The sequence below is a fragment of the Macaca nemestrina genome, chromosome 17 (assembly GCF_043159975.1).
Source record: "Macaca nemestrina isolate mMacNem1 chromosome 17, mMacNem.hap1, whole genome shotgun sequence".
NCBI lineage: Eukaryota > Metazoa > Chordata > Mammalia > Primates > Cercopithecidae > Macaca > Macaca nemestrina.
In genome coordinates, this window is record NC_092141.1 from 15,541,082 (window position 1) to 15,564,636 (window position 23,555).

General features: G+C 40.4%; 1 protein-coding gene and 2 long non-coding RNA genes across 6 annotated transcripts in view; 2 read left to right on the forward strand and 1 right to left on the reverse strand.

Moving 5' to 3' along the window:
* Window positions 1-7,088, reverse strand: part of LOC105473515 (tektin 3) — a 38,846-nt gene extending 31,758 nt beyond the window's left edge. Inside the window, exons 1-2 of one of the 2 annotated variants that reach the window (XM_071082368.1) lie at window positions 6,968-7,060; window positions 4,515-4,696 (exon numbers count right to left, since the gene is read on the reverse strand). The gene's annotated coding sequence lies outside the window, so the exon portion shown is untranslated. Of the gene's footprint in view, window positions 1-4,514; window positions 4,697-6,967 lie in introns of both variants that reach the window. The other variant, XM_011727338.2, reaches the window with a different exon arrangement.
* On the forward strand, window positions 5,463-21,059 carry LOC105473517 (uncharacterized). The gene is made up of 4 exons (XR_982272.2): window positions 5,463-5,685; window positions 6,502-6,643; window positions 14,504-14,625; window positions 20,905-21,059. It is a non-coding gene; the product is annotated as an uncharacterized lncRNA (long non-coding RNA).
* LOC105473516 (uncharacterized) lies at window positions 7,202-9,171 on the forward strand. 3 transcript variants are annotated; one of them, XR_011615407.1, is made up of 3 exons: window positions 7,208-7,430; window positions 7,610-7,819; window positions 8,444-8,458. It is a non-coding gene; the product is annotated as an uncharacterized lncRNA (long non-coding RNA). The 3 variants fall into 3 exon arrangements; XR_011615406.1 differs by lacking the exon at window positions 8,444-8,458 and adding an exon at window positions 8,889-9,171 and having other exon boundaries at window positions 7,211-7,430; XR_982271.2 differs by lacking the exon at window positions 8,444-8,458 and having other exon boundaries at window positions 7,202-7,430; window positions 7,610-7,894.
* Window positions 21,060-23,555: the final 2,496 nt, after the last annotated feature.

Here is a 23,555-nt window from a genome sequence, read left to right on the forward strand (position 1 = left end):
CGTGAAAACTGAACAGAGCCTGGCAGCCTTTGTGAGCTGAGAAAGTGATCAGAATTCGGGAAGGCTGAGAAAGCTAGAAACTGTAAAGCAGGTTTATGGAATAAAGTGAGCTATGCAGACATAGAGATCCAGAAATCTATATGGGGATCTTTGTCTTTGCTGAGAAGAGGCTGCACAGGCATCAAGGAACACTCCACAAACCCTGGCAAAGAGCGATGGCAGAGCTGTTAGCTGAACAATTTCTAGAACTGACAGAGGGTGGAGATACATTATGAACACAAACTAACTAGATTGGAGGGTCACTGGCAACCACCTGGAGCATTCAGGAGAGACACCAGAGAGGCCATACGTTAGAGGTAGGGCTTAACTATGCCTGGAGTGAAGGTAATGAAGACTCCCTCTAGCAAAGCTTGAAAACAGGTCTCAAAGATATCAAGCTAATCCACAAGTAACTACCTTACCACATCAAGACACTCAAATATGTAACATCACCATGTCCAGCATCCAGTCAAAAACGACCAGACGTAATAAGGAGCACAAAAATGTAACCCCTAAAGAAAACTCAGTCAATGGAAGGAGGCTTAGAAATGGCAGAGATGATGGAACTAGTAAACTGCATTAAAGGATTTGATACAAGAAGAAATTGAAAAGCACCTTGGTAACCTATGGTACAACAGCAAAGGTTCTAATATTAAGGTTTTGCAGTGTCATAAAAAAAAGGAGAAGGACAAAAATATTTGAGGAAATAATGGCCGAATGTTTTCCAAATTTTCTGAAAACTATAAATACCTAGGTCAAAAAGCTCTACAAACTCCAAGAAGATAAATACACACACAGACACGTGCACACACACACAACCCCCTGCTGCCACCACCACTCCACGGCTCATGATCAAATTGCTGAAAACCAGTGATAAAGAGAAAATTTGAAAATCAGAGAGAAAAGACATATTTGGAAGAAAAGAACAAAGATAAGAATCAGTGCTGAATTATTGTCAGAAACTACCCAGACCAGAAGACAAACAACATTTTTAAAGGGCTGGAAGAAAGTGTAAAGCCTCAAATTCTGTATCAAGTGGAAATATCCTTCAAAAAATGAAGCTGAAATAAAATGTTTTCATAAAAACAAAATCCAGAAGAATTCATCATCAGCAGACCTGCAATAAGAGAATTGTTAAAGGAAATTCTTCAGAGAAAAGGAAATTATACCAGATGGAAAGTTGGATCTACACAAAGAAATGAAGAATGTCAGAAATGGTAAGCATGTGTGTTAATAAGAAAAACAAAATCTTTCTAACTTTCAAATTTATTTAAAAGACCATTATTTAAATTAAAAATAAAAAATTGTGGCATTAATAAAATAGAAGTAAATTATATGGTAGCCATAGCACAAATGACAGGAGGGCTTACATGGCCATATTAGATGATAAGGGTCTTATAACTGAAATGAAATAATGTCATTTAAACATACACTGTGATAAGTTAAAAATATGTATTGCAAACTTTAGAGTAGCCAGTTCTCAAAATATAAACTAAGGACCCATGGGCATGCCTAAGACCTCTTGGGAGGTGAAATGGTCAAAATGGTTTTCATGGTAAATACTCAGATGCTATTTGCCTTTCTCACAAATTTACAACAGAGTTTTTCAGAGGCGACATGATGCATACTATCGCAACAGACTGAATGAAGATGAGAGCCCAGCTACTAAGCTAAAAATTACTATGCCAAAAATATAAAACAATACCAAATACTTCTTACTAAATTAATTTTTGTTCCAGAAAATATTTTAATAAAAACATTATGCTAATATATAATGGGTTATTATGGTTATTTTAAAATAATTTATGGTTTTAAATTTCTAGTATAATAAATACGATAGGTATAATCCACATAAGTAAAAGCTCATTGAGGTCCTCAATATTTTTAAGAACATAAGGGGGTCCTGAGATAAAAGTGTTTTTGAACCACTGACCTGGAGCAGTATCTAAGACTAAAAAACAAGAGTTTTAACCAATAATGAAGGGGGAAAAAATGGAAGACAAAAAAGACTCGTAATTATTCCAAGAGAAAAGAGAACCAAAAATAAGACAAAGAAAACCCAAATAGAAAAATAATACAAATCCAACTATACTGATAATTAAACAATCCACTTAAAAGGCACAGATTGTTAGAAATGGTTTTTAAATAGCAATATTGAACTATAATCTGTCTAGGAAAAATCTCACTTTAAATATAAAACACAAAGAAGTTAAAAATAAAAGTATAGGCCGGGAGCAGTGGCTCACGCCTGTAATCCCAGCACTTTGAGAGGCCGAGGCGAGTGGATCATGAAGTCAGAAGTTCAAGACCAGCCTGGCCAAGATGGTGAAACCCCAACTCTACTAAAAATACAAAAATTAGCTAGGCATGGTGGCAGGTATCTGTAATCTCAGCTACTCAAGAGGCTGAGGCAGAGAATTGCTTGAACCCGGGAGACGGAGGACCATGCCACTGCACTCCAGCCTAGGCAACAAAGTGAGACTCCATCTCAAAAAAATAAAAATTAAAAAAAATAAATAAAAGTATGAAAAAAAGATAAACTGTTTAAACACTAATCAAAAGAATACAGAAGTGGCTATATTAATATCAAATCAAGTAGACTTCTAAACAAGAAATATTCGGAGATAGAGAGAAAAATAAGGATAAAGGGATCAGTCAAGGAGATATAACAATATTAAATGTTTATGTAATCATTTACCTAACTTTCAACACCTAAAGCAAAAATTGACAGAACTAAAGTGAGAAATAGACAAATCCACATTATATTTGAATATTTCAACATTTGTCTGTTACTAAATCATAGAACAAGTAAACAAAAAATTGGTTGATACATAGACTATTTGAACAACGTTACAACTGGACCTAATTTGCATCTTTAGAGTGTTTTAGAAAACATTCACCAATGTAGACCATATCATGAGTCACAAACAAGTCTAAATAAACTTAAAATATCAAAATTATACAAAGTATGTTAACTGACCATATCAGAATTAAGTTAGAAATCAGTAATAGAAAGATATTTGGAAAATCCCCAAATAGTAGCAAATGAAACAACACCTTACTCCATACCTCATGAGTCAATAATTACATGGGAAATTAGAAAATATTCTTAACTGAATGAAAATGAAAACAGCATAACAAAATTTGTGAGATGCAGCTAAAATAGTTATTAGTGGTAAGTTTATAGCTTTAAGTGTTTACATTAGTAAATAAGAATGAGGTAAAATCAGTGATCTGTGCTTTCATCTTAAAATGCTAGGAAAAAAAAAATAAACCCAAAGTAGAAGGAAGAAAATAATAAAGAGAAAAAAAAAATCGATGAAATAGAAAATAGACAAATAGAAAAGAAAAACAATAAAACTCTATCAATAAAATTGATAAACCACTTGATAGGCTTATCAAAATTAAAAAGAGAAGACAAATTACTAATATCAGGAACAAGAGAGGCAATATTCCCACAAACATTATATAAAGTGAATAAAGCAATATTACTAACAACTTTATGGCAAGAAATTTGACAACATAGGTGAAATGGACAAAATTTTTGAAAGATGTACAAATAACAAAAACTGATTAAAGAAGAGTTAGATAACCTGAGTAGCCCTGTAGTATTTTTTAAAAATTGAATCTACAGTTTAAAAACTTTCCTCAAAGAAAAGTTCAAGCTCCAATGGGTTCACTGGTGAATTCTATCAAACTTTTAAGGAAGAAATACCTCAGTTTTTAAAAACCTATGGCTTACTTTGGTGGTGTGCGTCTTTTACAATGATTAACCTACTCTCTAAATTCTAACTTAGTCAATTCCTTTTTTTTTTTTTTTTTTTTTTTGAGACAGAGTCTCACTCTGTGTCCCAGGCTGGAGTGCAGTGGCGCCATCTTGGCTCACTGCAAGCTCTGCTTCCCGGGTTCACGCCATTCTCCTGCCTCAGCCTCCCGAGTAGCTGGGACTACAGGCGCCCACCACCACGCCCGGTTAATTTTTTATTATTATTATTTAGTGGAGACGTGGTTTCACCGTGTTAGCCAGGGTGGTCTCTGTCTCCTGACCTCGTGATCCGCTCGTCTCTGCCTCCCAAAGTGCTGGGATTACAGGCGTGAGCTACCATGCCTTTCCAGTCAATTCTTAAGAGAGCATGTGCAGCACATACTAGATCATTAACTGATGCTATAAATATCTCATATTCGCAAAGAAACTGAGCAAATTCTTTGGAAAAATGACTGCAAATAGTTATGGAAAAATCCCCTAAATTAGGCAATTGTTTTTTATTGTACATTTAATCATGATGTTTTGGTTTGAATGCTCCCCTCTAAAACTCAAGTTGAAATTTAATTACCATTGTGCAGTATTAAGAGGTGAGACTTTTAAGAGGTGATTATGTTATAAGGGGTCTGACCTCATGAATGGAATAATGCTATTATTGTGGGAGTGGATTAGTTATCACAGAATTGGGTTCCTGATAAAATAATAAATTCACCTCCATTGTCTCTGTCTCTTTCATTCTCTTGTCCTTCTGCCATATTATGATGCAGCAAGAAGACCCTCATCAGGTGTAGCCCCTGAATCTTGGACTTCCCAGCCTCCAGAACTGTGAGTCCAACAAATCTCTGTTCTTTATAAATCACCCAGTATCTGGTATTCTGTTATAGCAGCAGAAAACTAAGACATATGACCAAACAGAATTTTAAGAAATGAGACATGGGCTACAAAGTCAAATACAATGTTTAACTAGGTGCACTTAATTTACGGTCAACAGTTATTTATATACTGAAAAAAATGCTATAATAGTCTTCTATAAATATTAACATGCTAAATATAGAATCAATCACACAGAGATTTTAAGAACCGGAAAGCTCTATTTGCAATCCAAAAGTTGGCTTCATATTGGGTAAACATTTTATTAGCATATTTAAGCAAGACTTGAAGATCATAGATATTTTAAAGTACAGAAATCTACAGACCATTTTCTGCAGAAGACACAGGTTTACATGACTTGCTCCACACCCTGCCTTAAATCAGGGGCAAGCATAGGCTTGAATGGCTCACGTACAAACCCCTTTAGTTCCTTTGTAGCCACTTAATTACAGTTCCAAATTGGAGCGGAAATAAAACAGTGCTGCCAATGCACTAACAAATACCAGAAGTAGAAGAAATCATATCAGACATCAATGTTTAATTTCTCTTTATGCATATATTACATAAGAATACAGGAAAACTTCATCTCTTCAAAAAAAAAAAGTTTGGTTAAGGAACTCTATTCATTGATGGTGTATAAATTATTACACATTGGAGAGCTACACGGTGGTATCCAGTAAAGTTGAAATGTCATATTCAAATATGTTTGAATATGTTCAAACATATTCAAATATGTTTACAATTAGAATGTACAAGAATTCCTTTCTAATATTTTTAAAGGGAGCAAACTAAAAGTCCATCAACAGGAGGATGCATACGTAATATGCGGTAAATTCATACAAGAATCACCACACAACAGTTCAAATGAATGACCTGGAACACGTACAGCATAATGACCTGGAACACGTACAGCATAACCATTCTATCAACTCAAAATGTAACAGTAGTCTGGGTGTGGTGGCTCATGCCTATAATCCCAGCACTTTCGGAGGCCGAGGCGGGCAGATGACGAGGTCAGGAGTTTGAGACCAGCCTGGGCAACTTGGTGAAACCCCGTCTCTACTAAAAATACACACATAAAAAAAAGAAAAAATTAGCCAGGTGTGGTGGCAGGCACCTGTAATCCCAGCTACTCAGCAGGCTGAGGCAGGAGAATTGCTTGAATCCGGAAGGCGGAGGTTCCAGTGAGCTGAGATCACGCCATTGCACTCCAGCCTGGGTGACAAGAGCGAGATTCCGTCTCAAAAAAAAAAAAAAAAAAAAAAAAAGTATACATTGGTTTGGGATAAACATATGAGTAGTAAAAGTATAAAAATATGCAGAACATAAGTAAATGCTAAATTTTGTAGGCTAATAGGACTAGGGAAGGAGAGAGGAGAATGGGATTTAGGACTAGGGAAGGAGAGAGGAGAATGGGATTGTAGGCTAATAGGACTAGGGAAGGAGAGAGGCCTCGTAAGAGGCCTCAACTGTGCCTGTAATCGATTTTTTGTTGGTTTAAGTTTGGACTGGGTACACGGATTCACCCCTGGGTTCACTCTACTTATTGTGTGAAGTATTTTATTTTAAAGAAGAAAAAAGTAGAATATTTTGTCAGTTACCTCAAAACATTTTTGCCTATTAGTAAAACTATATATTTTTTTCACAATAATCAAACAAATAATTTTACCCATTTCCAGGATGTTTATTTCTCTACAACACCATATACATCCAGGAGAAAACATAGAGGGGTTTGGTCTAAACTGCCCAAACACAACCGAAAGCTTTGCAGCCTAGCTAAACAGAAATGGCTTTGGGCGGTGAGAGAACAGCTTTGATCTGAATTTCAGGAGCTCTGACTACAAGACCAGGTGATTGAACTCTCCTCCCAGTGACTGCAGATCTGAAGGATCGGCTACTGAAGCAGAGGGAACGAGGAACACCGTGCGGGGCGGCCAGCACCGCAGTGGAAAGGCACAGCGCTGCTAACGGGTAACAATTAGAATTAAGAAATTAAATGAGTTAGCACAGTGCAGGGGGTTCGGACGCCCCTTCCCTGGTTCCGCGTTTAGAAATAACTTCTCAAACCTTGAAAAGCATCAGAAAGGTAAATTACGAGGAAATAGACGTCTGGGTGGGAGGTGCCTGTGGATTTGTATGGCTTTTATTTGGAAAGAAAAGTGAAGATGGAGGGAGGAATTGCAGGGTGTCCGCGACCTCCCGCGATCCGGAGGCCAGAGGTTGGAGTCCTGGTTGGCGAAGGGGGATCCTTTGCGGTCGTCCTAGAGGCAGGCTGGAGTCAGCGAGACCACTCACCTGTCGGCGGATGCCCGGCGAGGGGCGGGAAGGGGCGGTGAGAGGAAGGGGTCACAGCCTGCCACCTGCAGCCCCCGACTGGGGCCCAGACCAGTCCAGCCCTGGCCCCGCCTTTCCTATCTGTGACGATAGCAGCGCCTGTGGGCCACTCAGCGGCCGTCCCGGCCGGCTCGCCGGGAGCTGATTGGCCAGTCAGAGGAGAGGCGGGAGCTGTCGGGCCGGGAGGGAAACCAGTTGGGCGGCGGTTACTATGGACGCGGTCACGCTTAGTAACCGAGGATCCCCGCCCTCTGGGAGACCTGCTTGGTCCGGGAAGTGAAAGGGGTGAAGAGTAGCCCAAGAGAGAGGCTTCGGTGATTTCCCCGCCTCTCCATGAAGCCTGATTCGGAACTCTTCCAACTGCGAAGAACTTGGCCGATTCTAAGGCACATCAGGGCTGCCTGGAACCTTATCACCTGCCTAGGTGTTGACAAGCCCCCATCTTTCCTGACAAGCCTCTCCTCTCTCCAGCAGGGCTTCTCCTGTGACCGGATTATCTAGTGTTCCTTCCCTCCTTCCTCACTCTAAGAAAATGGTTTGGGCTTTCCCTTTCTCTCTCCAGCAAAGATTTCCGTAAACAGCAGCCCTTACTGTTTCTTCCAGGTGCTGATCCACATTTTTAAATACATACATCATTGCTCATCCATGCAAGCTCTTTCCAATCCTGTAAGAGGGTTTATATTTTACAGATGAAGAAACTGAAGTTCGAGAAGTTAATGGACTTAGACAATGTGACTCAGGGGCAGAGCTAACACTAAAACTCAAATCAGTCAAACTTCAAGGCATCTTTCCATGAGGCAGCGGTCTAACCGTGTAAGCAGCAAGAGAATTTACTGAGTTACTTTAGTAACTAGTAATGCTAAAGAAAATAAAGCCCTCAGTTAATTATTTTTGGCTTTTCTGGGAATCACTGTGTGGCACTCCACCCAAGGGTGAGGCTGAGGGACTTGCCAGGGTAAGGCAGGCTGCCCAGCCCCTAAGGGACCTCAGTGAAGTGACTTCAGGTTGGGGGCTAGTCCTCAGCTTTGCCAGTTCAGACATTTGGTTCCGTCAGTGTCCTGGGTTTATCAGAGGCTGGGTCAGGCCAACCGAACTCATGGGAACCTAAAGTAGAAAAGTTAGAATGCTGCCTGAAGTGTTTACATTAAGCAACACGACCCCTCTAACTGTGGAGATAAGCCCAGAGTATTTTCCCCAAGGAGGAAAACCACAGAAACCACCCAGCGCTCAGAGGCTACTCACTTGCCTGGACACAAGACTAGACTAGACAAGGCTCCCATACCCCACACCAGGGCACTGCAAATCCTGACTGGTTTTCCCACTATGTTCCTTATCAGCAACTTTTTCTACACTCAGCCTAAGAAACATTTCACTCTGAGCTGTCTTTTTTTAATTACTTTTTTCTCATGCATAGTGTTCTGCATTTTGTATTTTCAGTATTCAGGACGGGCCTTGCAGATGCCTAGAATCAGTAGACAGCACAGTAAATGATGCCATGTTCATTCTTTGCTCCAAAAGGCTGGCAACCATTCTAAAGTAGATCTAATTGCCCGCAAACTATTTAAAGATAATGAGCAGTCTTTGTGCTTTGCACACCTCAAGATGCCCAAAAGCATTGCTAATTGAAGATGAAATTCATTCAATGTCTGATTTAAAAATAAACAGGTGAAATTATAGCAGACTTTGATCTTTTCAACGACACATTGAGTCAGTGAATTTCAAAAACCTCCTGATTAAAATTTCAGGTGAAATTGATCAACTCTGCTCTCCACAGAAAGGACTGAATGATGTTTTGGAAATAATTTAGATACTCTCTCAAAAAAAATTGTTCCGTGATTATCAAGTCTTTGCCAGAATTAAGAGGTTAATTCTCACCCTTCAGTTTTACAGTACACTGAAGACCCCCTACAAAGCTTATTAGGAAAAATAAAGCAAAACCACCTGGATTCAGCTATTCAACCTTACTTTCTCAGCAACTCCACAAGTTCAGGAATGTGTCTGTTTCTGTTCATCTCTGTATCCCCAGCATAGGGCTTCACGTGCCATGAAAGAGGGACTCCACATGCCATGAAAAAGGGACTCCGTCAATGCTTGTTGAATGAAAGCATGAAGTGTGATGCTTATGGGGTAGGAAATTATCAAAGATACAGAAATGGAGAAGCAATAAAGCAGATTTTGCCTATTTTATAACTTTGCCTTAGTCATTTTTATAACTTGAAGTCATTTTTATAACTTCCTTAGTTGCTACATTTTCACCCTATTTAGAGTCACCAAACCTCCTCTCCAGGCTCTCTGAGTCTTCCTATCACTCAACCATCACCCTTCATCAAGATGCTATCAGCCCCTTTCAACTGTCTATCCTTATCAGAAACCAAGTGTGGGCCATCTTCACCCCTGGACTTCCACCCCCATTCCCATCCTCACAGCAACTCACGTACACTGCCTGCTTTCTCCATTTCTCCTCCAGCACTAAAGTTAATCATCACATTCTTCCTATTCCCCTGACCTCACCCCATGCCTCTCTCCCGCTCACTCACTGCGTGCTAGCTACACTGGCTCTTTTTGTTTGTTTGTTTTTGACACAGAGTTTCACTCTTGTTGCCCATGCTGGAGTGCAATGGCGGTGCGATCTCTGCTCACCGCAAATTCTGCCTCCCAGGTTCAAACTATTCTCCTGCCTCAGCCTCCCGAGTAGTTGGGATTACAGGCATACACCACCATTCCCAGCTAATTTTGTGTTTTTAGTAGAGACGGGGTTTCACCATTGGTCAGGCTGGTCTTGAAATCCCAACCTCAGGTGATCCACCTTCCTCGGCATCCCAAAGTGCTGGGATTACAGGCGTGAGCCACCGCACCTGGCTTACACTGGCTCTTATTCAAGTTTCTTGATGCTCTAAGCTCTTTGCCACCTCAGGGCCTTTGCACATGCTGTTCCTGCTGCCTGGACCCCTCTTCCCCCCTCAAATGTCATTACCTCAGAGATGTCATGCCTGGTCACCCAGATTCAACTGGGCTGCCCTGCTATACTCCCCTAACTCCTTTCCTTTGTGACATTACAGTTTCCAGTTACTTATTTTGTGTGATTATTTAATTAACGTCTGAGTTCCCTTCCAGAATATGAGTGTCAACAGGAGAGGGGAGGGGAGGAAGCAGGGCTGTTTTGCTAACCACCGAAAACTCAGCAGTTCACCTGGTGGTGCTGAGGAGGGCAGAATACTGTGAGGAGGCCCCTTGCACCTCTGACAGCTCCTAAGGGGGATTAAAACAAAAACAGAAAACCAAAAACACCTCTCCCACAATTGAGCTCACAATTCAACAGAGGGATTAGAAGCCAGACTTTCTGGTTCCAAACCCTGATGTGGATAATGAGAGGAAAGCTCCCAGCTCTGTCACAGCCGCTCCAGTGTTCCCAACACCCAAATGTTCTGACAGGAGGCCCCCTATACATTTATGTGACATCCTTGTTACACATCTGGCCCTTTTTCAACTGCTGGAACAGAAACAAAGTAGGGTCACAACCCCAGTGGCTCCACCACAGCGCTGCTGGTGAGATGGGGAGCAAGTTCATTCAGGGATGAATCTTATAATTATCCTGTTCCAACCTTTGCTGGTTCCTCAGAGTTTAAAAAAGGAGATCTCAACTCCTCAGATCAGCATCCAGAGCTCTCCATGATCTGGTCCTAGCCTGGCAGTGCAGCCCCGTGTCCACACTCCCCACTCCATGATCCCAAATATGAGTGAACACACAACCCTGCTTCAGTCTCTAACATCCTGTGATTTTTCTGACCCCTGACTTGCTCATGCTGTTCCCTGTACCTAGCATCCTCTTCCTCCTTCATATTGCCCCAAATTTATAGAATCTACTCATGTTTTTATGTCAATGTTAAATGCTACCTCCAAAATGTTTGTTTTGTTTGTCAAAATTAATTTATTTTCCCTGCATATGTTTGTGTAGCATGTACAATCCATTTGATGTTGTATTTATTTACTGATATTTCTGTCTCCATAGTGAGCAATCCTTGCATCTGCACACAGATGCACACACCCCACCATTGCTCTGCACTAATACAAATCATAGTTACTATTTATTAAACCCTCACTCTGTGCCATATTTCCTATATTATGCTAGCTTTACGTACAGTATTTCATTTATGGCTCCCAATACCACGATAGGATAGGCCACTATCATTTCCGTTGTCTAAATGAAGTGGAGATTCCACTGGAGAGGTTAGGTAGCTTGACCAGTGCCACACAGACAGCAAGAGGAAGAGCCGTGCTTTGAATCCACTTCTTTCTGGCTTTAAATTCTGTGCTCCTCGCCTCTATACTATAAGTGCAAAGCACCAACCATGAAGAAGTAGCCTTTAACGATTATGCCCTGCCAGGAACCACTCATTCCATCCATGAACTCCTCCAACTCTTTCAACAGCCCTGAGAGGTAGGTATTGCTGCACCAGCACCTAGTCAATAAATACTAACGGCTTGTTGAATTACTTTGTGTGAGACTGACAGCAGCAGATAGAGCCAGTACTGGGACAGAGGTCCCCTGTTAGGAGGTCCTAAAGTCAACTTTTGTAGGGATAAAAACCTTCAAAAAGGTGGTCAGAATAATGACACTCTCCAGACAGGAGAGTGAGTCGTCCACAGAGTGGCCACAGAGCAGGTGGCTGGTCCAAGAGAGTTTAAACAAACCCCGCCCCCGCCCTCCCCACCCCGTTCCCGCCCTCCCCACCCCGTTCCCGCCCCCGCCCCCGCCCCCGCCGCCCTCCCCCGTCCTCCCCCCGCTCCCCCGCCCCACCCAAGATTCTAGGACTGGAGTGCTTACAGGCGATGTTTGCTGTTAGCACAAAGTCCTATGGAACCACAAGAATACTGGCTGAGATGGCTGAAGGTGGTCACAATCACTTTGTGAGATCCTTTAAAGGTCTGCAAGATTTTAATAGGGCAATGGAAAAACTTCTACTCATTCTGGATGGCAGAGCAGGAGTCAGTGAATGGGAAGCTTGTTAGACACGCAAGTGGATGAGAAAGCAAGCAGGGAGTCCCAGCACAGCCTGCTTCCATCAGGAGAGGGGCGGTACTCGGGGCTGAAATGGAGTCAGCGAGTTCCGTTCTTCAGCACAGGAAAAAGAAAATTCTTACTGCATTAGATTGGTGTTTACCGAAGTGTGTTTCCTGAACTATTCAATCAATCGATCGCTAATAAAACAATAGTTCCATCATCAAATAAATTTGTGAATTTCGAACACAAAAAAAACGTTAAACACGTTTCTTTAACACAAGAATCCTCAGAGTCTGTAATGTGCCAATTTGTATTTTTCCCGTGTAATTCTAACCACAGAGTTTTTAAAACTCAGAACATTTTAACATCCCCCAGGACACTCATGGAACACAGTCTGAGGAACCTGCTTTAGCATAATGCGACAATTCCAAATTTTAGCATTAACGTGCCCTAAAAATACATTTCAGTCAGAAAAAGAGAAACGTTTGCCCATATCTAGCTAATTTCAGACATTCTCTAAAGCAATATAGAAATAACTGACTTTCACAATATAGAAAACTCCACTGTGATTTGATGACAGTTTCCCTATTAAGTACCTTGTCTAGAAGTGTGCGCACATGTGTGTGTGTGCGTGTGTAAAGGTGATTCGTGGAAAATTAAAGAAAAAAAGAGTAAGAGAGGTGAAAGAGGTATAGTTGTCCTTTGGTATCCTTGGGGAATTGGTTCCAGGATCCCATAAATATCAAATTCTCAGATGCTCAAATCCCTTATATAAAAATAGCATAGTATTTGCACATAACCTACACATATCCTCCCATATACTTTAAATCATATCTAAATTACTTATAATACCTAATACAATGCAAATGCCGTGTAAATAGTTGTTATACTTTATTTTTTATTTGTATTGTTTTTTATTGTTGGATTGTTGTCTTTATTTTTAAAAAATGTTTTCTATCCACAGTTGGTGAATCCAAGGATGTGGAACATGTAGATACGGAGGGCTGATGGCGTATGTGGGTGTGAGTGAGGAGTGGAAGGGGAGGGCTGATGGTATATGGGGGTGTGAGTGAGGAGTGGAAGGGGAATGTTTAGGAAGTGGAGAAAGAAAACACTGCCTTTATAGCCAAACTGTCTCTAACCTGCTTATTTCTTCTAAAACCCTTTAAGTCCATACTTACATTTATAGCTATTTAAACAGAGAAACTGGAAATATTTGCATTGTAGGAGAGGTAACAGAAATGTTTTCCATCTCAATTTTATAATAATATAGGTTCTAGAAATGTTTTTTTTATCATTGTTGTTGCAAATCACTTAGAAAAAAAGTGGTATTTTACTCAAATTTGCATCATCAATATCAATGGTATTATTTTCCTTGATTTCTGTGCTGGGAATCAGTACTTTTGGAAACAGCAATGTCATTCTATGAACTGGATGTGGGGATCTGAATGGACTTAACATGCAGAATATGACATTAATATTTACATAAAAGGGCTTCATGGGAGATTGGTTAGGAACCTCAACCGGGTATGTAATGCATTCATTGAGAATTTTTATCACTTACAACGGCAAGGTGATATCAGCTGTCACGGTTGTGTTTTGCTTATGTTACTAAGCTATTAAAAGGGATGTGTATCACTGTCAGCTTTTTCAATTGAATAGACTTTTTCAGAGCATGAAATTGCAGGGCATGCCTTGCTGGGAATGTGTCCAGAGAGCCAAGATGTGTAAACTCAGTCAGGGTTATTCTTATCTGAATATCTATCCCGTGTCTAGTGGATGGAAGAGCTATGATTCAAGACGTTAAGTGATATGCCCAAGGTCAGAGTCACATTTTTGCTTAAGATCAGTCTCCTGACCAAGTAGAAAGTGGTGGGTTTCCACAGTGCTCTCTTCATGTTTCTCTGAGAGCATTATCTTATTGTTGTATGTTTTCATAGATTGCCACTCCTGTTAGACTGTGAGCCCCATGAGAATAAGGACAGTGTTGTTCCAGCCTTCATCACAGGAACCATTTTTGAAGCACCTGCTCTGTGCAAGCCTCATATACCTCACTTATATCTCTCACAGTAACCCCACAAGATTTATAACAGTATTTCTCTCTTACAGAGACTTAGAGGTTAAGTAACTTGACCAAGGCCGCATTACCTAGAAGGTGATAGAGCTGGAATTCAACCTAGGATGTCTGACCCCAAAGCCTGTGATCTTTCCCTTACCTCAAATGGCTGTACGTTTTTCCTGTGCATTCTCCTTGTTAGTCCTTAGCACTGACCAACCATCAGGCTTGGCCTGTGGTGCACTTCTGCTATGTGTTTATTGAATGAATGGATGGATGGATGAGAACCATAACTTGGGAAATGATGATCAGCTTTCCTCCTGGAACTTACTGGTGGTGTGGTATTGGGCAAATCCCCAGATCAACTGGATCATAAGAAGATAACAATAATGCCTCACTAGTCCGAAAGGAAGATAATGAATCAGATGCTCTATTGAAGTCTTTTCCAGAAAATAGACTGAAGGTGGGATGCTCGCTGGTGAATGGTTCTTGGAGAGCCCATCAGGCATGGCACCTAGTTCTACAGGAGCTGGCTGCTTCTCTTTTTGTCCTGGAAGAAATGTAAGTCAAGGGAAAAGAAATCTAGGTTGGAGTTATCAGGTGATATGTGTTATGAGTAATCAACAACCTCCCCAGCAGCCAAGATGGCTAGACAATCAGTCTTCGTGCCTGAAGACTTTCTTATGCCATCCGGGACTACCCTGAACTTTAACCTTAAAGTTTCACTTAGAAGGTCCTGGTATTATTCACTGAGAGTCCTATGTCATAAATTAATCATCATCAACAACAAAAATGACTCATGTTAAGCATTATAGGGAGATCCTTATAACCTAAAGAAGCAGATAGAGACATAAATGGGATACGTATAGTGGGGAAAACGCTTGGTTTAATGTTGTTAAGAGTCATTAAGTGGTAAATGTTGGATTATGGATAGTGTTGTGTTATAGATTGCATTTTGTACTGTGTATTTAAAAAACAAGGAACGATACCAAGGCTACCTAAAAAGATCTGACATTTTAAGATCTGAGGGCATTTATAATATGCTCTCTATGATCAAAGAAATGTTGACTACTACTAACAGAAGGACACAAACTGGTCTAAGGAGGCTGATTTTTTATCAGAGATACATGGTATTTCATCCAGATCAGCCAATAGGACCTTTATTAGTATAGAAAAATTACCTTTTGAGCTCAGCTACTACCACTAGTAAGATGTTAGAATTTTCTCAGGAGGAAGACAGAGCATGTCAAACAGAATCAGAGAGTCAACATCTCTAATTTACCATCAGTTATGCAATCATCGAACATTTTTAAACTCTTAGTAGCATGCAAGACAATGAATTATGAAATGTGAGTGACAGTGGTGTACTGGAACTGGGTCATACTGGCTTGCAAGACTACTGTTAAATTTTCAAGAATTTTGAAAGCTCACTAAGCACAGCCATTATTAAAAACTACATTATATACACTTACTGTTTAGTAAATTATTGAAACAATGGCAACAGACACCCAAAATTTATCACCTTCTAATTATTTCACAATATTTTACTATTTTATGTCCTAAGTTTATTTTCATCTATTGTATCTTTATAATGGAAACACTTTATCATGATGTACTACTGAGCATCTCTTCCTGACTCTGACATCAGCAACACTGGTAGCTTGAAAATGATTACAGTGGGAGTATTTACATCATGGAAATGATCACAGCCACAAAGCAAGGCTTGATTTATAGTTTTGTTGATTATCTAGACTCAAGAAAGTGTTGGAAAGTATAATGCACATTAAAGTATCTCCTGTTTGTGGCCATGAAATTGTGATGAGCACACACGCACACACACATACCCACAAAACATTGAAGCTACATTCTCCCTCTATTTGAACATAATTATCTGATTCAGCAGAGAAGTCACTTGTGTCGTTAAAGTTTCCATATACATCTTCATTTTTGTCTTACTTGTTTATGTAAACGGAGCTGTCAACCAACATTCATGTTGAACTCCGCTTACTCATTAATTGCAACTACAGGTTGGCTAGAGATACAAGAGTTTGGCAGAAATCAACAAAATAATTCTGTAAAAACCAACTGGCTATATGGAATTTACAATACAGAGTATTTGTATATTGTATTGCTATTTATAAATGATATACTAAAAATTGGTTTACTATCATTAAAATATAATAAACTTATGTATATACAGATGCATACATTTTTTCCCAGAGATTCAGCTGTTAAATGTTTGCATCACTGTGAATGGGCCCCTGTTTCTCTCCTTAAGAGGTTAACATTTGGTGGGACGTAGGCAAAAATCCCACAGTGCAGGCTCTGATGTGGTCAAAGCCATCAGAAAGAAACCCAGTCTCTTGGGAGCTCAGAAGAGGAAAAAAGCACTGCCAGCCAGGAAAGCCTGAAAGTTTTCATTTATGGGCTACAGAGAAAATTGTGTAGATCTTTAAACTGACAAGAGTTTGTGGAAACAAAAGCGGAGTTGGATATAGATAGATGTGCTATATTTTTATAAAATATTTGAAATGTCATTTCTCAGTGATTTAATAAGAAAGTTCATTTATTTTTGTTGACACTGTTGGAAATAGTTTATCTTTTGTTTATAAGCTAGAAGCAACCAGAGTCTGGCATGTGTTAACTTGAGTCTGATTTGTGCTGGTCTTTGTCTAATTTACATTCACTTCAGTCAGCCAGTTCCGAGGTTGCCAGGCTGTGGAGATGAAGGTGGCAGATAGTGGGCTGAGTCTTCCACAACCTGAGCACAAGCATCCAACATGCTTTGTCAGGCTATATAGGGAAGAATCTATTCAGCTTAGGGTGTCGGTGCTGACTGTGGGCCTCTGGGGAAGGAAGCCTCTCTAGCTATCTCTTTACGAAGCTATAGCAGACGCTGTCCACACTTCAACCCACGTCTCCTTGGACCCTTTGATCATTTTCCTGAGCACAGACTCCCCGTATGCTTATTCCTACATCTCCTTGAAGATGAACTGTCTTCAGGCTGCCAGAATCTACTTTGCTTACGCGAGAAAGCCTGGAAGTGCCTGGGAATTTGTGCCTCAGGCCAATACATAACCAAAGACTAATGAGCTCCGGAGTATAAATACCCCAAATGCTCTTCTCCTGAGGCGTGACCCTCTGAGGCATGACCTACCCTGTTTCCAGAGCTCCTCCTGTGGGACTGAACCAAAGTTACCCTTCTGGGACTTTGCTGGATACCACACTCCTGCATCTCCCAACTTCCCTTCTATAATTGATCCTACTTCCCCATTTCTTTCCCAGTTTTCCCCAGTAGAACATTTCTTGATAAATCACTTTCACACTAATCCTTGGAGTCTTCTTCTGGTGAACCTGACCTAAGTCAGTGGCCATGTTTCATATGATGTGTTCCCCACTCCCATTTATTGGCCATGAATATTTGGACCACAGGTAAACACCCAGCTCAAAGGTGGCCCCTCTGTGGACTGGCCAGTGGATTGAGGTGGCGGAGCTCAAGAGCCAATCTAGGCAGATCCTCTCTCTTGTGGGGTTTGATACTGAGTCATACAGAGAGTGGCTGAGTCATCATATTTGATATTGCAAAACTCTGGCTGAGATTCATGACTTGGTCTGCCAAGAAGCAGTGAGATAACCCTCATTGGAGCCTTCTTGCATTCTAAAGGACTTTGCCATTTGCAAACATGCTCCCATTTCCATGGCATTTCTTAATTCTATGTGATTCCTTCCTATAATCCTCATCACTCAAGGTAATGGGATGTCTCTGGTCCTCAAAAAGCCTAAAATATGAGCTAGGAATCACCTCATTGAGGGCCCCAATTTTCTGGCCATTCGTTGCCGAATTATTTAGGGAAAGGGCCCTGGAAATTAGCAAAGAGGCCATAATGATTTGAGTAGAAGCAACATGGAGCCAAATTAGCATTCAAATAAGTTGGATAATGAAGATAGGAGGAATCTGTTTGAGATATTAAAACGTTGAAAGGAAGCAGACTGGTGTTCTTAACCGAGGTAGAAAAAGCAGCTGAACCTCCTTTTGTTTTCCGTATCTTCTGTCTTCCTCTCAGTTGCAGCAGCCAAGATGGGGCTATCAAGGTGGGGAGGGGATAGTAGAAACAATGAGGGAAGAGGCTCTACACTAGGAGTGGTGGAGCCCTTGGGTTTACACTTGCCTTTTAAGTCTTTCAACATCTTTTGCTCAAGAAAGCACTTTAGTTCTAGTGATGAAAGAATCAGGCTAGACCAGAAACAGGCATGCTGTCCAGGGCTTATTCTCTATGTAGATTAAAAAGGAGCTTTTGACCCAGCCCAGGTCACTAGGGGCAAAAAAGAGACAGGAATTCAGGGCAGATATTTTGTTCAGAAATGCAGGTCGACCAATCTTTGGGGTATCAGGCCAGGTCAGGTATGGAGATGACAGGTACCAACTCTACAATTTTCCTTATTGAAAATGGAAAGTCAATATTTTATATCCACAAGCACATGCAAACAAATACAAATCATGTTTGCCTGGAATCAACATCATCTCCCCCTCTCCCACTCCGCACTTCTCTGAAATACTCATAAAAATCCTAAGTGCTCCTCAAAAGCCAATAATTAGCTCATCAGAGTCACACTACACAGACATATCTCCGCTGCTAGTACATTCCCTAGTGCAGGACATGACACATCAAAATTACCCAGAGAGCTTTTAAAAATGTAGATTTCAGGGTCTCATCCCAAGAGGAACTGATTCAGTAAGCCAAGGGTGGGGTCTGGGAACCCATACAAACTTTATTACAAATGAGGAGTTTACTTGGATTTGAGCAATGATACTAGATCTTAAATTTTATACAGATGATCTTACTGTATGTTCATCTTAAGGATTTTTAAATGCAAAGAAACTATCTTCTTTATTGATTTCCTTTGTTTGAGGTGGATATTTCTATGGGTTCATAACTTATAAACAGTTGCCTATTTTTGGCTAGTGAGATTTTAAAAGTAGTTATTTATAGGTCTAATTCAAGTTTAAATGTTTTGAAGTCTCTAAGAGGAATCTTCAAATCTCTCCTGTTTCTCCCTCATCTGCTCTATGAAGCACACATTGTCTTTGAGTAGAGGCTTCAGATAATAGAATTGAAGTTGGTCAAATTGCAGAAAGTGAAACCTAGGGGGATTTTAATAGCTCCCCAGGTCAGCCGCTTCATTAGATGAGAAAATTGAGGCCAACAAGTTTAATTGATTTGCCCAAAGTCAGCCAAGTGCTTGAGACAAGTGTCTCCAACATCATTTGGTCTCTCTCTTATACCCAGGAGGCCTGGTGTGAATAGTCTCATTGGAATTTTATTTCTGGTGTCATTCTGCAAACAGCACTTTCTGGCCAAATTGAGCAAATGTGAGTGTGCTATCCCTGAAATCACCCCATCCAGGCAGCTCCATCTCCCATCTGCTACAAAGGATCTATCCGTCACTGCCTATAGCCTTCCTTAAGGAAGAACCTTCAAAATTCTAAGTTAAAAAAAAAAGAAAACAAATTTCATCATGCCTCAAAATACTGTAATGTTTCTCATTTACCTAAATCTCTGGGACCTGCTTACACATATCTGCTGAGCACATCTACCTAGATATTCTCTTTATATATACATATATAAAGGTATTTATAGAAATACCATAGTTATTTATATATACATATATACACATATACACACACTTACATACCTACATATCTACATATATATCTCTACTTCCCTGTAAATTATTTGTCTGAGTCCAAAGTAAGAGTCATAAACTCCACACTGTATTAGTTCTTCTTATCTCATCCAGCACAACCACCTTTGGATTGTCATTCAATTTAAAAATAAACAGAAAATACAGGGGGCACTGTGACGATCTGTAGGCAATCTTATGCCACCTCTCCATGTCCAGGGCCAAGCGGATTACTCATAGCTGCTCACAAGCCAAGTGTCATTCTCCTTGCTTCTACCCCATCCTTCAAAGTCACCGATGCTCTGAGGACACTAGGAGTGTCATTGAGGTGAATTCCAAAAGGGATGATCTACTGCTTAGTCCCTGTAGAAACCTAGTCCTGCAGAGGCCCAGACATGACAGTGGCTGCCTGTGTGAGACAGTGTCTGATGTGCACGTGCACTCTGCCCACTGCCGTGTGTCAGAGCCCCAGCTTCCACGCTTTGGGCAGGCGAAAAGTGTGTAGACTTATGGATGCCCCAGTTATTCAGCACCCAGGTCAAGGTCAGCCCTTTGTGCCCAGTTTTGAACAGCTTCTTCTTTTCTGTATAACCCAACCTGCCAACTAAATGCTTCCTTTTCTCCATGTGCCATGGTGTGGAAAGGGCTGGGAAGTGCTGCCCAGGATGTGCATCTGCTAAGCATTTCTGAGGGCCACAGTCACCTGGTGTAGCAGCTCCCCAGTCCCCCATCTGGGGTCCCCACTGCAGCAAGGGAGTTGCATGCTCCAGCAGGACGAGGGCGGCAGGAGATGTCTTTCTATCTAAGGAGGCTCCTGTGTCATAGAGGAAAGAACACAGGCTCAGGAATGAGACAGACCTGCTGCACTGGTAGCCTTGGTTTTGCCCCCTACTCACGCAAGACATTGAACGAGCCATTTGTACCTCTCTGAGACTCAGTTTCCTCGTCTATAAAATTGTGATACTAATACCAACATCACAAGTTGCTATGCAAATGAAATAAGAAGACAGGCAAAATAATCTCTCTCTTCCTCTAGGTAGAGCATATTGTTGTTTCCATGGAACAAAAGAGGAATAACTGGGGCTGGGTAGGGGGGTGTTTGTGAACCTACACAGCCACATACAGCAACTATTTTCTCCTGGTCTCCTCCTCCCACAGCAGTGTGGCGGGAAGAAGAGGCTGTGTCATCTCGCTCCTGAACCACGGCAAGACAGAACTTAATTATACGTGGCTGCAGTGCAGCCGCAACATTGGATGAGCTCATCGGTTCTTACAGAAAATGACCCAGGGATTCTTGAAAGGTGACAACTATTTTTAAATACCTAGACTTTTAAAAACAAAACACTTTCCTTTCTCTTCTCTCAGCTTAAGGCAGATTGGCCCAAGGTCTAATTTAGATCAGGGTCTGGTGTGAGTCACATAGTTGATCTTTCTTCCCCCAGTTCTATATTCCTAAAGTTTATATACACTTCCAAGCATGCGGCTTGTACATAATAATGGAAACATATCACTTGATTCCTGACATACATACCCAGGAGGTTTCATTTATCCACTACTATACTCTTTATCCAGAGTGTCCACGAAAAGACTGCAAAGGTCAGAGGCACGATGAGCCTGCCTTGACTTTGAGGATGTTGTTAGGAACTGCAGGGCAGCGAGAAGAAAGGGCAGCAGTCTCAGCCAGGTCTGGGAAGTCATCTGAGACGCAGTGCATGTCCCTTCTCCGGCCCAGTGGAGACTACTGAGCTATGGGACAAGGCCACTGGAGGTACTGGAACACCTCCCAAGGGGCCTAGGGGCACTGGGAAGGTTCGGGAGCAACAGTTTAGATTCAGTACATATCCATTCCTACATCTAATCTGCTTCAGGAGGAGCAGGGTCAAGAGTCTCCCTGGTTCTCTGTCCCTGTCACAAAAGCTCTTCTTCCCACTTATGGTTGCAAGTTGCCCTCAGGTGTAAAGCATTCCTGGGTGACAAACAAAGGAACAATTCAAAAACTTAGTGATGGGTTCAGAAAGTATATGACTGTCATGACTAGTTATGAATTTTTTTGCCAATGAAATGGTTTCTACTTTGTTTTCTACAAAACAGAAAGAAGACCTAGATGGTTGTCCTTTCATGAAATAATTTTTGACAACAGATGATCTTGTTATTTGGGGTATATAACTCAGAAGGAGTGATATTTTAAATTAAGTAGCATTGACATAATACTACTACTGTCTACCAATCTGTTTGAATGCAATTTCAAAGCACCAACATCTATAAAAATAAGGCATTGGGATAGAATTGATACTGAAACACAGCTCAGTTTAGCAAGGGTAGTTTAGAGATATGTTACAATACTGTGATACGTAAATTCATAAATGTCTCATCCATCTGATTGAGAGGCATGTAAATAATACAATTTTGCTTTGGGAATTTATTAATAAAATAAATTTATGTTTTTGAGATCAGAATATACTGAAAATGAAAAATGTTAAATTGTTGCACTTAGTCCCTTACTTAAAGGCCTCTTAAAGACTCCTGTTTAAAATTCTTTTTTAGAATTAAATATTTTTGAATTTTTTTATATACATATTTTTGCAGCAGAGAATTATGATAGGCTGTCCAATGGGAGATTTTCAAGCCTAAATATATATTTTATTAAGATGAAATTCTGTGGCGGAAGTAGAATAAGAAAATAAATTCAAAGAATGATGTAAACTTTGACTGCTAAGAAAAGGTGGGTCATTTATTTTTAAGTGGATGGTGGTAGGTATCATTCACTATGCTATGTAGCTGAATACATTGAAAAGAGTAATGTAAGAGCTTTAGTTTTAAATACCAGTATTTGCAGAACATAGAAAATGATTCCTCTGTAACTATTTAAACTTGTAAAACATTTTTTACATGTCAACTTTAAGAACTGAAAACACAGGAAAAATGAATAAGACCTAGTATTTGATGGCACAACAGGGGAACTACAATCAACAATAATTTAATTATATATTTTAAAATAACTAAAAGAGTATAGTTGGATTGTTTGTAACACAAAAGATAAATGCTTAAGGAGATCTGTACCAAAATACCTCATTTGCCCCATAAATGTATACACTTACTATGTATCCACAGAAGTTCAAACAATTTAAACAAACTGTTAAAAGTAAAAGAGAATATGAAGCTTTGCAAAATTCTTAAGTTGACAAGAGCCCAAAACTTTGAAGACTGCAGTTCTCATGTACCCAGATAATGATGACCTGGCTCCTCTTGTCCCTGCTGCTCCTGTTCCTGCCTCCCAGGGAACTTGGGTACACATCCTAGCTTTCTACCTTGAGGCGGCTGATCACCGTTCTGTGACTTGATGTTAGCCCAGGAATATCCTATTCATGAAGAAGACACATTTTCACATTATACTTACTGGTCAATATCTTTCTATCCTATTCATGAAGAAGACACATTTTCACATTATACTTACTGGTCAATATCTTTCTATCCTATTCATGAAGAAGACACATTTTCACATTATACTTACTGGTCAATATCTTTCTATCCTATTCATGAAGAAGACACATTTTCACATTATACTTACTGGTCAATATCTTTCCATCCTATTCATGAAGAAGACACATTTTCACATTATACTTACTGGTCAATATCTTTCTACAAAAGGTAGAAATAATATGTGTGGTTGCAGGGCTGCTTTTCAAGGCATAACTTTGAGATAAGAGAGGTGACAAAAATGTTATGCAGGTTTTAGACAAAACAAGGGTAGTTCCTAGGAAACATGAGCTCCATCTGCGGTAGCAGAAAAGATTACTCAGGGCCGGGCA